This window comes from Pleurodeles waltl, chromosome 10 (genome assembly GCF_031143425.1).
Source record: "Pleurodeles waltl isolate 20211129_DDA chromosome 10, aPleWal1.hap1.20221129, whole genome shotgun sequence".
Lineage (NCBI taxonomy): Eukaryota > Metazoa > Chordata > Amphibia > Caudata > Salamandridae > Pleurodeles > Pleurodeles waltl.
The window spans coordinates 595,620,015-595,634,928 of record NC_090449.1 but is presented as its reverse complement, the minus strand read 5'-3'; positions in this window follow the sequence as shown (position 1 = coordinate 595,634,928).

Below are 14,914 nucleotides of genomic sequence, written 5' to 3'. Positions count from 1 at the left end.
GAAGAAAACTGAAGTTACATTACCACTTTTTCAACTCATGTTGGTTTGTTCAGATACAAAAGACTGAGCTAGCTTTGGAGTGTTAGCTGCTGCAGAACTATTTCAAGATGTAATATGTAGTCTGTTACACATGTCTTCAATTACTGTGATGACATACTGTGTGTTTGACATGGTAAAAAAGAACATAAAGCTCTCAAACAAATATGTCAGTTACAGATCAGATTTCACATTAAATGCTGAATTTAAATAAAACTCAAATTCTTGGTTTTTCTGATGAAGGGATGAATCCTGAAAAGTGCAAGTATTATCTGCTACTAGTCCTCCATAAGATGTCTATAAGATGTCTCTATGGTACAGTCCTTCTTGGGCATGGCCAGCTATTGTTCACAGTACATTCATGATATTGCAACAGCAAATGCCCCATAGCGAAACCTGACAAACTAAAGTGTTCAGTTCAGATGGTCCGCTGAACGTGAACACAGTTTAGAAAGTTTAAAAAGTATAAAGTTTGCAATTGAAAATGTGACTGAGATGGCTATTTTGATCCTAAACTGCACACTGAGATCACTGTTGATGTGAACCCGGTAGGGCTGGGAGTGATCCTTGCTCAGAACACTGGACATCTGAATGCTCGGAGAAGCATTGTGGTGTACACCAGTCGAAGCGTGTCTGACACAGATTGTGCCTATTCCCAGCTGGAAAAAAAGGTCTAGCTGTAGTATGGGCCTGTGAACCTTTTCCTGTGTCTCTGTATGGAAAGCATTTCACAATCGTCACAGACCACCAGGTCCTACTCGCTATTTTCGGAAATCTGAAGGCCAAGATGCCCCCTCTCATTTAAAGGTGGGGATTGGCTCTCCAAAAGTGCAACTACACAATTGTGCACAAGTGAGGAAAGAATCAAAGCCTCACAGATTTATACTCATGAGTATTCCTCCAGTGGCACAATTCAACGTTGAAAATTACTGAGGACTACATCAACTTCATTGTAAGGTCTGTGGCCCTGTCCATTGAGCATATTATCCCTGACACAAAAACTGGTAAGGATATGCTGATCCTTAAAAACATTATTTCAGTACAATCATGGAGGCAGAGTATTCGACATCTAAGTGACAATGTTGAATTTCAAAAATACCAAAATGTCCAAGATGAACTATCACCAAAGAAGGTATTATGCTAAGAAGAGTCTGGATATGTTATACTTTTGAGTCTGAGAAAGCAAGTTTTTGAACTTACTCATGAAGGACATTGTGGCATGGTAGCCAGCAAGAGGGCATTGAAAGATCGAATGTGGTTCCCTCGATTGGATGAGAAAGTCGAAAGGGAGTTGAAGGAGAATCACTTCTGCAATTGCCTGTCTTCCACCATGACCCAGCATCCACTAACCGTGTCCCATCTTCCTGTGCTTGTTTGGTAAAGAATAGCTGCTGATTTCTTTGCTCCTCAAAAAACAGATACCATCTCATGATGGCCACCAATGAGTAATCCCTGTTTCCTCTGGTGCAGGATATGACATCAACAACTCACAACAAAGTTATTGAGAGACTGGTTGACATATTTGCAGTGTGGAGCATACCAAACAGTCTCAAATCAGACAATGGTCTGCGATTCAACAGCAAGGAGTTTAAGAAGTTTTTGATAAGATTCAATGTTAAACATCAGAAGAGCACACACTTGTGGCCCCAACCTAAATCATGTGGTAAAACAAGTTACGGGGACACTCTAATAATTGATCCAGCGTGCCTCGATGGATGGCATTGAGCTGGGTCAAGCGATGTGCCACGCCCTTTGTGCCTATGGGTTGTCTCCTCACTCTACCACTGGTGAGTATCTTGCCATCCTGATATTCGAGAGAGCTATAAGAACAAAATTATCCCAATGGACCTCTGAGCAAACTGTGAAAGATGATGAGATTTGTGCTACTGACACTGCTCTGAAACATCAGATGAAGACATATGCTGATAAACATCATCAAACTCTGGAGGCAGAGTTTGATGAGGGTGACTAGGTTCTCATCAAACAAAAATGGAAATGAAACACAGATCCTCCCTTTGATGCTCAACCTTTGAAAGTCATGCAGGGCGAGGGGCATATGGTAACAGCTCACTGAACTGGCAAATCCATTACAAGGGACTCGTCCCACTTCAGACATCTGTCGAGGTGATCATGGATCCCTGTATGCCCAAAGGAAGCTGTAGCACCCGAAAGCCCTGATCAGATGTCAGGCCTTGTACCCTCAGGGTTCAACCAGGGTATAGCTCAACTACCTTATGTCACTCAGTCTGGCCGAACTGTGCAAACACCGAGACGGCTGATTGAAGAACTGTAATGGTGCTATTTGTTCATGTTTTTTTGTGTGTCTTTTTGTTTAACAAGGGGCGTTCTGTGGTTTCTCTGAGCTGTAAGCATTGAGACCCCACGGCTAAGGGGCAAGACTCAAAGAAAAGGATTTCGCAATCTGCAAGGTGTTAAGCTGTGCTCTTTAATGGCATTGAGGAGTTAGTTGAATGTTGTATGCTGAGGAAAAAAGACATTAGATACAAGCTCCAGGTGTGGCGTGGTCTTGTGCATGCTCCCGGGTTGGGGAGGATGCAACTGATACCAGCAGATAAGAGTAAGATTCAATGCATATGGACACTTTACAAAGCTTTTCAGAGCAACAATCAAGATATCTAAAGCACTCAAAACATATTACTCTCTAAACAAACAAACACCTTCAGAAACAAGAAAATCAAATGAAAGAAACAGAGAAAGAACATTAAGGAGTCGATTAACGGGTGGGCAGGTGCTATTAATTGCCCCCATTAAAGTATGAAACCTGGGTTTTCAAATTTAACTGTTGCAATCAATAGCACCTATTTTGACTTATACTCTAAAAAATATGTAGAAATAAGCAGATTTTAGAATTTTCAACACCACAATCCATTTGTACCTGTATTGTTCAGGCATTCTTTTCCCTTTAACCCCTTCAGTGAGGAGGACAGCTCTAAGCCGTCCACCGCACCAGTCCTCATGTGTTGAGGACGGCTTCAAGCCTTCCTCACACACAAGGAAGGAAATCTCTCTGGTGCAGGTACTAGAGGGATTTCCTTTCAATATTTGCAGCCTTGGTTCCTGGGGAAGAGCTTTATCAGCAACCAAGTCTGTTTATTTCCCTAATAATGATCGCTGTGCCATGCGCACTGACTACATTACCTGAAAAGTAAAGTAAAATGAGCTGATCAACTCATTTACTTTCATTTTCATCGGTGCTCAGGGGTATACCTCAGCCCTTGATAACAGATTTCAATGACAGAGGTACGATTGGAAAGGTAACAATCTCCCCTTTCCAATGGTATCTCTCTCTAGTGCATCCATGCTTGGGTACCACTGTAAGAGAGCAATCCCCAAGCAGGAATCCACTCACTAGACACCCTTACTAGTTTTTATTTATTCAGTCTTCTGCCCACCCGAGAGGGCAGATGGGGACAATTACCCCCCTCTGTCATCTCAGGTTCAGAAGGCCCACTAGACACCAGGGCTTACTTTGTTTGGCAATTACCCAAATCTGCACGCCTGGGGGGTCAGAATGCCCAACACACACCAGGGATTACTTTTATCTTTGCCATTTTAGGGGTGGGGCTGGATCATAAGCAGGGCCATGTCTCCACCCCCATAAAAATGGTGAAACTATTTTTCTGCCACCTCTGGGGAGCAGACAAGGTCAATTACCCATCTGCCCGATAGCCCTTTTAATACTAAAGGTGGAGGCTGTCCACCATGAGCCTGTTAATGCGTGCATCCCCATATAAAGGATAAAACATTCTTTCTGCCTCCTTTGGGCAGCAGAGGAGGGCAATTACCCTATCAGTCCCTCACGGGGGAGATAGCCCACTAGACACCAGGGCTTACTTTTTTAATAGTAGTGGTGGGGGCTTCCCACCATTGACATGGCCATGTACACATCACAACTAAATGGGGCAAAAGTATTTCTGCCCCCCTGGGGCAGATGGGGTAATTACCCCCAATTTGCCCCTCTGGGGAGGCAGGCAGCCCACTGTATGACAACAATATGTACTTTTAATAAAATACAGGAGTGAGTCTTTCCCAACCTAACATAAGACCCCCTCTACCCCGAAAACCTCACTGTATTTCTGCTCCCCTGTGGACTAAACCATCCCATTCAAATGGTAAGTAATAGGACATTTGATTCTTCTGGTGTTGGTTTTACAAACGGGTCAGGAAAGTTTAGCTAACTCCTAGTATGATTCCACATTCAATGGTGAACAGCATTTCTTTTTGGGCTTGGGTAGGGTGCTACGAGGAACAACCAACAAGACCCAGACAGTTCTGAAAACTAGACATCTGTGGGAGTCCAGGGTGGTGTGCTTCTCATATATCCCACTCCATTTTCTTACCCACAGGCCCTGCAAACCTCAAATGATTACAACACACATTTTCCTCTCATTTCTGTGAGGACAACTTCTGGAATCTACAGGGAGCCACACATTTCCTACCATGCAGAATTTCTCCAATTCCCCTAATAAAAATGATACTTCAGTAGTATTGGTTGGCCAAGAGACCTTGACACAAAAGGACGTATAGTGCTATATGGAGAGATCAGCAAAAGGGGTATCTTGGGATTTGTGCCATGCTCGGACATCACCCATGGAATCCTACCAACCACAGATGTTTTTGAAAAGAAGACAACCACGGAATTCCAGGGTGGTATGTTGTGTATGACTCCCTTGAGGTTTTCTTACCCACAATCCTCTGCTAATCTCAGACTTTGCCTGAACTCACATATTTTATCTACTTTTCTGTCATGGAAATGACCAGAATCCATAGGAATCCACAAAATTCATACCACCCAGCATTGCCCTACTTGTGCTGATAGAAATGCTGTGCCACTTATGTGTTTGGGCCTAGCGCCAGAGACAGGAACGGATCCAACCAAGGTCAATAGGAGTCCCCATGCAAAGGCTCCCATTGTCCTTGGTTTGATCTGTTCCTACCACGGGCACTAGGCCCAGCCACACAAGTGGGGCAACGTTTTTATCAGCACAGGTGGGAAAACGCTGGGTGGTATGAATTGTGTAATTCCTGTAGATTCCAGAAGTTTCCATCACAGAAATATGGAAAATTTGAGGCTTGCAGGGCATTGTGGATACAAACCTGATGGGATCCACCCAAGTTATCCCATCCTGGATTCCCTTAGGTGTATAGTTTTCAAAAATGTATATGTTGCATTTTAGGCTGTTTCCTATTGCAAGCACTAGTCCTACCCACACAAGTGAGGTGCCATTTTTATCAGAAGACTTAGGGGAATACAGTATAGCAGAACAAGTGTTATTACTAATTGTATTTCTCTGCATTTTTATTTTCCAAATGTAAGACTGTGTAACAAAGAAGTCATTTTGAGAAATACCCCCTAATTCACATGCTAGTAGGGGTACCTACAAATTCAGATTGGCAAATAGCCCCTGTTTCTAAACTTCACAATTTGTGCCCATTTTGGAAATACATAGGTTTCCTTGGTACCTATGTTTCACTATTTATATTTTACCATATGAATTTTCTCAATACCCGTTAGACAATGGAAAACTATTGCAAGGTGCTGCTCAGTTATTAGCTCTGAGTACCCAAGTTCTTTGATAAACCCCAAACATTATATTTCCTCACAACCAGATGGACCTAACAGATGTTATAGTATATTGCTTTTGTAAATTGGTCATCATGATGAGAAGTTACAAGTGAAACGCTGTCACAACGGCCCATTTTTTCCTACGAATTTTCAATATTTTTTTATTTCAACACATAGCTTGTTTAGGAAACACTTGAGGATCTACACTAATGACCCGTTCTGAATTCAGAATTTTGTTTAGTTTTCAGGAATGTATAGCTTTTTAGGATCCATCATGGGTTTTACACCTGTTTCTACCACAAAATGTAGGGAGGGTGTAAGAGCAAAAATATGAAAAATGGGTAATCTCCCAGTAAAAGGCAAAAACTGTGGTAAAAAAATTGTTTTTCTGAATCAAGTCTACCTGTTCCTGATAGGTGGGAAGATGATGATTTTAGCACCACAAGCCTTTCACTGATGCTATTTGACAAAAACAAGCACTCTTCTGCAGCACTTTTTTCCCAGTTTCCCCCCAAAAATTCATTTTAGCTATATTCTTATTTGTCAATCCCCTACAGGGGAATCCACAAAGCCTGGGTATCTTTAGAATACTACCGATTTTGGGAAAAAAACATAAATTTGGCATGGATAGCTTATGTGGACAAAATGTTATGAAAGCCCAAGCACAAACTACCGCAAACAGCCAAAAAAAGACTTAGCACTGGGCAGTGTGTGTGTGGGGGGGGTGGGGGGGAATAGGAGGAGGGCCTAGCAGCTAAAGGGTTACATTTATGCAAGGTTGACCTGCTGAGTTTTAGTTGGGGGAAAAATTCACAGGTATGGCCTTTGTCTGCCATGGTAATTACCAGGTATGATAAAGGTTACATCACATATAATTACAATCCCTGCCTAAACATGTTTGACCAGGGATTATAATTTAAAGAAGGCCTTACAACTGTTGCCTAAGAATGATGAAAGACCATAGTTTATAATAATCTGGACTGCTCTCTGAGGGCACAAGGAAAAGTCAAATTCTAAAGAGCTAAAAACTAATTAACCTCTTCCAACAGCTACAGGTTTGAGCACATTCCTGTGGAGAGACCAGGCAATATCATCCATTTAACAGCTATTTGACTGATGACTCTGTACCCACTGTACTAAGTCACCTGACCAATTTAACTATGCATAATTCCTTCATTGGTCTTCGGGATTGGCTAAATATGATGATAACAAGTGACTACTCAACATGGCACAGTAAAGCAAAAACAAGGATCCACGTGCCACTTTACACAAGTTCTGAAAATGTGAGTGAAGGTGAATCGCATTGCTCCTTCAACAGTGTGCATTGGCTGTGGCCTTGAATTACAGTATATGCCAGACCCGAGAATTTCATTATCACTCTAACTCTCTAAAAAATAACTTCACAGCTTTTCTAGTTTATTTCAATGTTATTTAATTTATTTATACATTGATTATTGTTGCACATTATGTGATGCCATGTCACGTTATGTTAAGTTATGTTACGTTATGTTACAGTATGTTCTGTTATCATTTTATGTTATGGTATGAGGGTATTATATAATGCACAGTTGGCAATTAATATGGCCTCACAGAGCTGTAGGCTGTCCAGAGGGTGCCTTTCACTAGATTCAAAGGTTCACGGACTGGGTCTGAATCATCCTCTGACATTATAATTTGTGTATTATATTCTGGGCCAACTCCATGTCTGGATGTCAGGATCTTACATAATGAGCTAGGAGTGTAATGATTTTGGTGCTGATTGGATCTTGTTGGAGGACCTTACCCAATTTTGTATTTATATCTTATGTCAATTACAAGTTTTGTTTTCAGAAATGAGAGCTAACCTAAGTATTGCACTGCAGGCAATGTAGCACAATTGAATGCTTTGGGGATTTCTTGTGATGTTCTCTCTAATGTTTCCATTGTATCTGTGAATGGACATGAATTAAGAGCTTTAGCGTCTTCCACAGCCTGGGTACCTACAAATGATCATACCACACACAGAGTTGTAAGACACTTGGCTTTCGGACCCTGCGTGTACCTGTGAATTCCAACATTCCAAACCAAGTTTTCATTACAGTCTATTCTAGCGATTACATCACATGGATATGGGGTCTGCTGGGAGCCAGAAAAGCTTCGTTATAAATCATGCAAAATACTATGGGGGTTATTCTAACTTTGGAGGAGTGTTAATCCGTCCCAAAAGTGACGGTAAAGTGACGGATATACCACCAGCCGTATTACGAGTTCCATAGGATATAATGGACTCGTAATACGGCTGGTGGTAAATCCGTCACTTTTCCGTCACTTTTGGGACGGATTAACACCTCCTCCAAAGTTAGAATAACCCCCTATATCTCCCCCTCCATTAAATGAAAAATTATAATTTTAATAAAATCATTAGACATACAACTTTTATAGATATATATAAAGAAACATGTACAGCTCTATCTCTTCAATCATTCTTCTTGGCACTTTGATCATTCAACCCTATCTGGTTACCTGAAGCCATAAACTGTCATCTTCAGTGTCAGATATTGTTAAGGAAGGTAAAGAAACAGCAACAGTCATTGGGGGCCTGATTTAGGCATTGTTTGACAGGTTAATCTTTTGCAATGGTGATGGATATCCCACCTGCCAAAATCTAAATCCCATTACATCCTATGAGAGTTAGGTTTTGGCAGACGGAATATCCATCACCGTTGTGATGGAGTAACCAATCCATCAATATTTAAATGAGGCCCTGAGTCTTCAGAGTCAGTCCTTCTTTCACCATTTCAAGTTGAAGACCAATAAAATACTGGCCTAGAGTGAGAAGAGTCTGTGATAATGGACTTCCCAGGGTACTGTGTCCCTTGATAGTCACTACATGGAAAGGTTCAGTATCAAAAGGAGCATCAGATTTTCTTTTTGTGCACCTGTTGGGCGATCACCAAATCTCCTTTTCTAAATGAAATGTCTTTTGAATGTCACCTCTTGTCTGCTTAAGCTTTCATTTTCTGTTTGTTAAGCACGTCCCTTGTGCAAATCATGTTTTCACTTTTATTTCTCTTGGTGGTCCATTGAGGTTACTGAGTTGTCATTGCTCTCCTTAACATTAAAGTTGCAGGCCTTTCACCTGTGGCCAAGCGGGGTGTCAAACGATAAGCTGTAGGAGTAGAATTCAAGTCCTTTTTTTAAATTGAGCTTCTGAAGAGTTGCACACTGTACTGCTTTCTTCATTGTACTCATAAACGCTCAACAAGTCTGTTAGAAATGGGGTTTTTGGTTGGCAGTTAGGTTGCCCTCTGTCCAAGCAAGAACCCTCACTCTAGTCAGGGTAAGTCACACACAATCCAAAATCAGCCTGTGCTCACCCTCCGGTAGCTTGGCACGAGCAGTCAGGCTTAACTTAGAAGGCAATGTGTAAAGCATTTGTGCAATAAATCATACAACACCATAGTATAACACCACAAAAATACACCACACAGTGTTTAGAAAAATATAGAATATTTATCTGGATAATTGTAGGTCAAAACGATCAAAGTTGCAATACGAATTTGTAAAGATATCACTGAAAAGTGATATTAAGAGTCTTTAAGTCTTTAAAAAGCAATAAAGTGTCTTTCAAGCACAGAGTACCTGGTTTCTGGTGGGAAATCTCCTCAGAGGGCCACAGGAGAAGAGATGCGTGGAAAAAGGGGTGTGTGCGTCGTTTTCCGCTCAGCACACACAGACTTGCGTCGTTCTTTTCCACGCGGGGAAGTCGGGCGTCGTTTTCCGGCGCGCAGACAGTCTCTTTTTGTGGATCGCGGGGATTACCAGATGTCCCGGGTCTGTGCGTGGATTCTCCTGCTTATTTTCCGGCTGCGCGTCGTTCTGCGGGGCTGCGCGTCGAAGTTTCGATCTCACGGTAGGCGTCGCGTCGATTTCTCCTTGGAAGTCGGGTGTCGTTTTCCTTGCGAGGCCGTGCGTCGAAATTTTGGTCTCACGGCAGGCGTCGCGTCGATTTCTCCTTGGAAGTCGGGCGGCGTTGTCCTTGCGAGGCCGTGCGTCAAAGTTTCGCACTCACGGTAGGCGTCGCGTCGATTTCTCCTTGGAAGTCGGGCGGCTTTGTCCTTGCGAGGTTGTGCGTCGAAGTCTCGATCGTCCCGAGGGCGTCGCGTTGATCAGCGTCGGTGTGCGGCGTTTTTCTCGCCGCGAAACAAGCTGTGCGTCGAAATTTTCGGCGCACGGAGCGTCCACGTGAAAGGCAGAAGTCTTTTTGGTCCTGAGACTTCAAGGAACAGGAGGCAAGCTCTATCCAAGCCCTTGGAGAGCACTTTCACAGCCAGACAAGAGTTCAGCAAGGCAGCAGGGCAACAGCAAGACAGCAGTCCTTTGGAGAAAGCAGACAGGTGAGTCCTTTGAGCAGCCAGGCAGTTCTTCTTGGCAGGATGTAGTTTCTGGTTCAGGTTTCTTCTCCAGCAAGTGTCTGATGAGGTAGGGCAGAGGCCCTGTTTTATACTAAGTTGTGCCTTTGAAGTGGGGGTGACTTCAAAGAGTCTCTAAGAAATGCACCAAGTTCCCTTTCAGTTCAATCCTGTCTACCAGAGTCCCAGTAGGGGGTGTGGCAGTCCTTTGTGTGAGGGCAGGCCCTCCACCCTCCCAGCCCAGGAAGACCCATTCAAAATGCAGATGTATGCAAGTGAGGCTGAGTACCCTGTGTTTGGGGTGTGTCTGAGTGAATGCACAAGGAGCTGTCAACTAAACCTAGCCAGACGTGGATTGAAGGGCACAACAAGTTTTTAGTGCAAAGAAATGCTCACTTTCTAAAAGTGGCATTTCTAGAATAGTAATATTAAATCCGACTTCACCAGTCAGCAGGATTTTATATTACCATTCTGGCCATACCAAATATGACCTTCCTGCTCCTTTCAGATCAGCAGCTGCCACTTCAACAGTGTATGAGGGCAGCCCCAATGTTAGCCTATGAAGGGAGCAGGCCTCACAGTAGTGTAAAAACGAATTTAGGAGTTTTACACTACCAGGACATATAACTACACAGGTACATGTCCTGCCTTTTACCTACACAGCACCCTGCTCTAGGGGTTACCTAGGGCACACATTAGGGATGACCTATATGTAGAAAAAGGGGAGTTCTAGGCTTGGCAAGTACTTTTAAATGCCAAGTCGAAGTGGCAGTGAAACTGCACACACAGGCCTGGCAATGGCAGGCCTGAGACAAGGTTAAGGGGCTACTGAGGTGGGTGGCACAACCAGTGCTGCAGGCCCACTAGTAGCATTTAATCTACATGCCCTATGCACATGTAGTGCACTCTAATAGGGACTTACAGGTAAATTAAATAGTCAATCATGGATAAACCAATCAATAGTACAATTTACACAGAGAGCATATGTACTTTAGCACTGGTTAGCAGTGGTAAAGTGCTCAGAGGTCAAAAGCCAACAACAACAGGTCAGAAAAAATAGGAGGAAGGAGGCAAAAAGTTTGGGGATGTCCCTGTCAAAAAGCCAGGTCCAACATGACCCCCCACCAGCCTAAAGCCAGGGGAGAACAATCACTATCCTGATGTACTTCCCTGTTTGAGGCGACAGAACAAGGACCCAGGCCCACAACAGCAGGGGCATGCTCCAGTTCTTCGCCTTCCTGACTCCCATTGGATCCCTCTGTCCATACTCTCAGGGCCCACTAAGCCCATCCATGGGGAACCTTTCTCCTTTCCTGCGGATCCCATCTGTGCAGCACCTAACCTTACTTTGCTCACAGATGTATCCCAGGAGCAGGATAGTACCCCCATGACCAACATAGTGGTGTTGCCCACTCTACCCCTGGGGTGTGACACTTGTCCCCTCCCCAGGGATAACTCTGTCCACCCGGACAGCAAGCCACAGTGATGACTGACAGCTGCCAGGGATGAGAGCCAGGCCCCAGGCCTCTCAAAGCTCTCCAACCACTGTGGCTGTGGAGAGTGGGGGGCGGTAGCCCCAGGTGCTGGGCACCCTTTAACCACTCTCCCTTCCACCAGGTCAGGGATGACAGCCTGAACCTGGTCCTCCCCTCTGGGGCTTTGTACCCTCCTTCCTGGAGCGGTACCCCCAGAGTCCAACATGGCAAGGGGGCTTACAGAAGTCGCCCTGTACCATTCCTCCACCAGTGCAGGGCTGTTAACATGCCACTGGCCCTCCAACCTGGGGTCTGTACCTTCAGGTGGGACTAGGGCCCGGGGTGAGGCTTCCCTCCCCCTGCCCTCCCTTCTGGGGTCCAGCACCCTCCAACTAGGAGTGGCCTCCTCAGAAGACAACATGGTAGGGGCACTGTTATCAGTAGCCCCTCCCTCCAGGTCCAGGGGGACACCCTGAACCTGGTCTTCCAGCCCAGGGTCTGTACCCTCAGACTGGATCACCGCCTGGCAAACCAGGACTTCCTGGGGGGCACGCCTACCCCCCACCAGGTCAGAGTTTAACCTCTGCACCTGCCCATTCAACTCAGAGTCACCACCCTGAAGTTGAACAATTGCCTGGCACGCCAGGACTTCCTGGAGGGCACACTGACCCTCCACCAGGTCAGAGTTTAACCTCTGCACCTGACCATTCAACTCAGAGTCACCACCCTGAAGTTGAACAATTGCCTGGCACACCAGGACTTCCTGGAGGGCACACTGACCCTCCACCAGGTCAGAGTTTAACCTCTGCACCTGACCATTCAACTCAGAGTCACCACCCTGAAGTTGAACAGTTGCCTGGCGCACCAGGACTTTCTGGGAGGCACACCTACCTCCCACCAGGTCAGAGTTTAACCTCTGAGCCTGGTTCCCCAACCCAGGGTCACCACCCTGAGGTTGGGCAATTGCCTGGCACGCCAGGACTTTCTGGGGGGCACACCTACCCCCCACCAGGTCAGAGTTTAACCTCTGAACCTGGTCATCCAACCCAGAGTCAACACCCTGAGGTTGGACAATTGCCTGGCACAGCAGGGCTTCTTGGGAGGCACACCTACCTCCCACCAGGTCAGAGTTTAACCTCTGAACCTGGGTATCCAACCCAGAGTCAGCACTCTGAGGTTGAACAATTGCCTGGCACGCCAGGACTTTCTGGAGGGCACACTGACCCTCCACCAGGTCAGAGTTTAACCTCTGAACTGGGCCATTCAACTCAGAGTTACCACCCTGAAGTAGAACAATCGCCTGGCACGCCAGGACTTCCTGGAGGGCACACTGACCCTCCACCAGGTCAGAGTTTAACCTCTGAACCTGGTTCTCCAACCTAGGGTCACCATCCTGAGGTTGGACAACTGCCTGGTACACCAGGGCTTTCTGGGGGGCACACCTACCCCCCACCAGGTCAGAGGTTAACCTCTGAACCTGGATATCCAACCCAGAGTCACCACCCTGAGGTTGAACCATTGCCTGGCAGGCCAGGACTTTCAGGGAGGCACACCTACCTCCCACCAGGTCAGAGTTTAACCTCTGAGCCTGGTTCTCCAACCCAGGGTCACCACCCTGAGGTTGAACCCTTGCCTGGTATACCAGGACTTTCTGGGGGGCACACCTACCCCCCACCAGGTCAGAGTTTGACCTCTGAGCCGGGTTAGCCAACCCAGAGTCACCACCCTGAGGTTGGGCAATTGCCTGGCACCCCAGGACTTTCTGGGAGGCACACCTACCTCCCACCAGGTCAGAGTTTAACCTCTGAACCTGGCCATCCAACCCAGAGTCGACACCCTGAGGTTGGACAACTGCCTGGCACGCCAGGACTTTCTGGGGGGCACACCTACCCCCCACCAGGTCAGAGTTTGACCTCTTCACCTGGTAAGCCAACCCAGAGTCACCACCCTGAGGTTGAGCCATTGCCTGGCATTCCAGGACTTTCTGGGGGGCACATCCACCCCCCACCAGGTCAAAGTTTAACCTCTGACCCCGGTTATCCAACCCAGAGTCACCACCCTGAGGTTGAATCCTTGCCTGGCATGCCAGGACTTCCTGGGGGGCACTCTCACCCCCCACAAGGGACACGCCGTCCCCAAGGGCCACACAAGAGTCTGGTTGGCGCAGGTCTCCCGACCTCTGCCCATCCGGCAGAGTCTGGGTTTCCCCCAAACCAGAAACGGTCCCACCTGGGTCATTCCTGGGGGGCTCTGCTCTCAGAGCTGACCCCTGACTTTCAAGATCCTCCACTGGGGTCTGCCACCCCCTCTCAACCCTATGTCTGGACTTCTGCACCCCCTCACTAGGAGTGGTACTGCCAGACACGTGAAACTGCACACACAGGCCTGGCAATGGCAGGCCTGAGACAAGGTTAAGGGGCTACTGAGGTGGGTGGCACAACCAGTGCTGCAGGCCCACTAGTAGCATTTAATCTACATGCCCTAGGCACATGTAGTGCACTCTAATAGGGACTTACAGGTAAATTAAATAGTCAATCATGGATAAACCAATCAATAGTACAATTTACATAGAGAGCATATGCACTTTAGCACTGGTTAGCAGTGGTAAAGTGCTCAGAGGTCAAAAGCCAACAACAACAGGTCAGAAAAAATAGGAGGAAGGAGGCAAAAAGTTTGGGGATGTCCCTGTCAAAAAGCCAGGTCCAACAAAGTCCACTCGCCTATGGCCATTACGGTGTGATCTTTTAATGCTTTATGTTCAGATGCTTCAGAAAATCTTTAAATTTGTTACTGTTGAAGGGTGAACCATTGTTAGACTTTACAATAGCTGGCATATCCCATGTTGCAAAGATGCCAACAAGTTTTTCAATTACTCATTCGTGAGTCATGAATGAGAGATCTTCAACCAAAGAAAATGTGAGTATTCATCTGCAATGACCATTACCTGCCGCCCATTATCAAGTGGACCAAAGAAACAGATGGCTATTCTCTCCCATGCAGGTCTAGGGGGTTCTGACATGTTCAGAGTATGTTGAGTTGACAGGCAATTGCCTATATGACAGGCTTTTAGTTCCTTTTCAACTCTTTAATCCAAGTATGGAAACCAAACTCGGTCTCTTTGTGGCAACAATATTATGATGTCCCATGTGAGCCTCTTAAATCACTTTCTGTTACAAACTCTCCGAAGTCAGGATTCTTGATCCTCATAATATAATTCCTTCATGAGTTATGGATAATTCATCTTTGAATTTTTTTTACTTTTGATATTAACCATCATTATTGAGAGGTCGTGTCTGTTTGTTCCATGACAGATGTGTAAATATGTCTTTTAACTTCAGCAGGTCACTATCAAGGCTCGTGGCAGTATCAATCAGGGCTAATGATACAGCAGCTGGTGTACTTGACAATGAGATTAATGTAGTCCT